Genomic DNA, 4831 nt, shown 5'->3' with positions numbered 1-4831 from the left:
GGAAAGAAGACCTTTCATTCCGCAGACGAGGCTTCAGGCGGAGATCCTGAAGGTTATGAAGACTTTTCTTAGCGAGGTTTGCTATTCATCTTTTCCTTCCATCTTCTAGAAGTATTGAAACTGACTATGGTTTGATGTTTCAGGGACCACAGTTGACCAGGATGAAGAGTTCCGTCCCCCTCCCCAGGCGAGACATTCGATTATTGTCCCTGCTGCTAGGCGGAAGAGATTAGCCCGCAAGCCACGTGCAGCTTCCCGAGCATCTGATATGGACTTGGCTGGTGATGATCCTGCTAGTGACGGAGGTAACATCTACTTTGTAAACCACCTTCTTGGTTGTTCGGAACATTGACTCATGCTTTTCCATCTATATAGGAGAGCGTGGAGAGAGCGAAATGAGTCCCGATTTCGTTCCTGTGTCTCCTGGTGAGCCTGACCCGCTGCCCCAGTTAAAAAGGCCTACAGGGGTTGCCGACATTAGGGAGGATAGCAATGTAGGACCTGATTCCGCAGATCCAGGTACATCTACTATTGACAATGTATCTTTTAGATGGTATACAAAAGAATTTGTGCATCCTCTAATCATCTCTGTACACCTTGATTCTTCAGATAACCTGCAGGAGGCATACGTGGATTTTGGGAATAAGGAGGCTAACACATCCATGAGGGGTAACTCATTTCTGTTGGTTGTAGTCTCTTTATTCTTCTTTGGTACTTATATTCTTTTACATCAGATTTCTCCATTGATGATTTTGACGAGGAAGGCTTGATAGCGGACACTCCTACACTCCACTTCATGTATAGCTCTCCTCAGTTTGATGGCCAGCTACCTGGAGACATATTTTTCGAGCCCACGTTCGATAAGAATCTCGAGGATGATTCTTTCGAAGGTATATGCCTCCTCCCAAATTAATTATAGGACTAGCCAATTTTGACTAATGCAGCTATAATGTGATGCCTCTGAGAATTCTGCCTTGTATTTAACAGGAGTTTTTGTTGAGAATGACCCCGTTGAGCCGGCTATGGGACCAACTACACCCGTTGATACACCCCCAGCCGTTACACCTCCACCACCCCCAGTGACTCAAGGGGAAGAAGGTATAGATTGGGCAACTGACTCTTCAAGGTCTTTTTCTGAGGTTTTTTTTTTATCGTGCAGGGAATTCTTCTCGTCTTCATATTCTGGCGAGGGAGTTGTTATCTGATGATGATCCTGAGAAGATTGTCATCTGTATAGAAGTCCGCTCCTTCTTCTCTTTCATGAATGCTATGATTGGCAAGCTTTTCCATGGTGGACTTTCTCTTCGCCAATTCAAGCCTTTCCTTGATTCTAAAGTCAATTTGATAAGGGAAGCGGGACATCCAGATTTGGCACAGGCTATAGTTGATGACCTTGATTGCCTAGAGCATGAGCTTCAGATGTTTCGTGAGCTCCGAGATGCAGGTGCCTCCTCATTTATTGCTGCCGAGCTGGACACCCGCTTACAGTCATCACGCGAGACTCAGGTTCTTGCTGAGCTCGAGATTCAGATGCAGCGGGGCCGAGTAGATCGAGTTAAGACGAGCCTTGCTACTAGATTATCTTCGCTTGCCGAGCTCGATCTTTCTATTACCTCCTGTGCGACCGAGATAGACCAGCTCAGAAGAACACTCCGTGAAAAAGAGGAGACTTTGGATATTCTTCAGATGACGAAAGCACAGGATCAGCAAACCCACACTGCTTTATCTGATGAGTTGAGATCCCTGGAGCAGAAGCTAGCCGAGACAGAAGAGATTGCTGCGAGGACTTCAGCCACCACCGAGGAGTCCATCAGGGCTGAACTTAGGCAAGCTTATGATGAGAAGCTTTCTAAGATCAGTCAGCAGATTTTTGGTCATGGTCTTGATGTATGATTTTGTTTGCTGAACACTTTGACTTTTGATTCTCTTAATAAAACTTGCTTTCGTCTTTATTATGATTCGTCATTCCATTTGAAATGATTGACCACAATACTCATAGGATTTTTGGCAAACCCTCAGCCATCAACGGGTTTGATGAGCCTTTACCGACTACCGTTTGAGTCGGGCTAGCATGCGGATTGTTTAAATCCGTTCGCATGTAACGTTATGCTCGGAGATTGAATTCTCCGAGACTTTGTGCTATGATGTCGAATACATAGACTTCGCCATTGTTACGGGAATAGGCTACCCGGCGACACGTGTTAGGTGTTGACTTTAGGATTTTTGGCTAACCCCCAGCCTTCAACGGATTTGATTAGCCTTTACCGACTACCGTTTGAGTCGGGCTAGCATGCGGATTATCGGAATCCGTTCCGCATGTAACGTTGTGCTAAGGGAATGAACTCCCTTAGACTTCGTGCTATGATGTCGAATACATAGACTTCGCCATTGTTACGGGAATAGGCTACCCGGCGACACGTGTTAGGTGTTGACTTTAGGATTTTTGGCTAACCCCCAGCCTTCAACGGGTTTGATTAGCCTTTACCGACTACCGTTTGAGTCGGGCTAGCATGCGGATTATCGGAATCCGTTCCGCATGTAACGTTGTGCTAAGGGAATGAACTCCCTTAGACTTCGTGCTATGATGTCGAATACATAGACTTCGCCATTGTTACGGGAATAGGCTACCCGGCAACACGTGTTAGGTGTTGACTTTATCCCTACTTAGGCTTCGGGATAAAATACCCCAGAATCGGACTCTGGTGTCTTTTTGTTCGGAAAAAGACTAAACCGGCGACGCGTGTTAGGCGTCGGCATATCCTTTCTTAGGATTCAGGATGAAATTCCCCATGCGTGTAAGGCATGGATTTTGGTGTTATTAATAACAGCCTGCCGCAATGTTGAATATGCGGGCGAGTGTTCTTTTCAACGGTTAAGAACTAACCGGCAGCGCGGGTTAAGCGCAGACTTATCCTTGCTTAGGTTTCAGGATAGAATACCCCAGAATCAAACTCTGGTGTCTTTTTCTTCGGAGAAAGACTAAACCGGCAGCGCGTGTTAGGCGCAGACTTATCCCTGCTTAGGATTCGGGATAAACTTCCTAGGATGAATCCTAAATTGATAAATTTCGGAAAAGATCGATGCGGGAAAGGAAGAATTTTATATTCTATTTCCCGGTCTTCTTTTAGGGTGAAGGCGAACCCGAAAACAAGGAAGGAAGAATTTTATATTCTATTCCCTGATCCTGGAAAGGAAGAATTTTATATTCTATTTCCAGCGAGGAAGAAACTAGAAGTGGGGTGTCCACTCCGAGAATCTGGAAAATTTAGATAAACTTGCCTTTTATAGGATGAGTTATCTAAACTGAAAATGGGTTCTTCGTTTATCGAAGTGGAATTTTCAACTCCGGTTATAACCATGAACAAGGTTTAACCAAAGAGAAAAAGGGAAGGAGTTCTTTCGTTTATCGAAAAGGGACTCCGAACTGAAAGTGGACCTCTTGCTCATGGAGAGAATCAAGAGGGCCAGAAAAACATTTTTGGTGGACTCACTGTCAATTGAAATTGATCAGTGAGGGATTTTGGTGGTGAACAATGATTTTGGGTTATCCTCTAGAATATTAAGTGTAATATTCTTCGAGGAACTTCCCGGTAAATGAGTTATCCTGAATGTACTAGGGATAGTACTTTTTCAGGAACTTCCCATTTATTGGCATTAATTGCCTGGCGCCCTCTTGAGTAATCAGGCGATATGCGCCGTTTGAATAGACTGTGTCTATTACAAACGGTCCTTCCCATTTGGGTTCGAATTTACCTTTCTTCTTGGAGGTGAGAATTATTGGTCGGCGAGCAGCGAGGACCAGATCTCCTTCCTTGAAGCTTCTCTGTCGGACTCTTTTGTTAAAAGCCCTTGACATCCTGGCTTGGTAAAACTCGATGTGTTGTTGAGCCTCCAAACGCTTTTCATCCAGCCTCTCGAGCTCTTCGAGACGCTTCTGATGTTGTTCTTCGGTCGTCATCTCCGTTGCGAGAGCGATCCGAAGGGAGGGAATTTGAATTTCCAAAGGTAGCACCGCTTCGCATCCATATACTAACGAGTACGGAGTAGCTCCCGTAGGAGTGCGTATGGTGGTGCGATAAGCCCAGAGTGCTTCACCGAGTTTATCGTCCCAGTCTCGTTTATTGGTCTTCACGAGCTTTGACAAGATCTTGATGATCGTCTTGTTAAACGCCTCCGCTAATCCATTCGCGGCGGGATAATAAGGTGTTGATGAAACATCTTCAATTTTGAACTTGTCGCAGAATCTGACGAAGGCATTGCTTATGAACTGTGGACCGTTGTCATGAATGATCCTTCTTGGCACGCCGTGTCGGTAAATGACATGATGCTTGATGAAATTGATGACGTTGTTCGTCTTCACTTCTCTAAGCGGAATCGCTTCAGCCCACTTTGAGAAATAATCTGTGATCGCGAGGATGAACCGATCACCTTTGACTGAAGGGGGAAAAATAGGACCGACTATGTCCATGCCCCAAGTCTCGAACGGCCAAGACGTGGTTGACGTGTGCAACTGCTCTGGCGGTTGATGCATATAATTCGCATGTATCTGGCAAGCGTGGCATTCTCGTGCGTATTCGATTGCGTCACGAACCATCGTTGGCCAGAAATATCCCATCCTCCTGATGCGATCATACAGTTTAGGACCGGGCTGATGCGCACCACATTCTCCTTCGTGTGCTTCCTTAAGAACTTCCTTTGCTTCTCTGTTCGAAAGGCATCGGAGTAAAAGACCGTCGTACCCTCTACGGTATAATGTATGGGTTTCAGTATTATAGAAGAATCTTGGAGCTCTTCGGCGGATTGATTCCTTTTCTTTTACATCCTCTGGCAA

This window comes from Asparagus officinalis, chromosome 8, assembly GCF_001876935.1.
Source record: "Asparagus officinalis chromosome 8, Aspof.V1, whole genome shotgun sequence".
Classification (NCBI taxonomy): Eukaryota; Viridiplantae; Streptophyta; class Magnoliopsida; order Asparagales; family Asparagaceae; genus Asparagus; species Asparagus officinalis.
The sequence above is the reverse complement of the archived record's forward strand: the minus strand, read 5'-3'. Positions refer to the sequence as shown.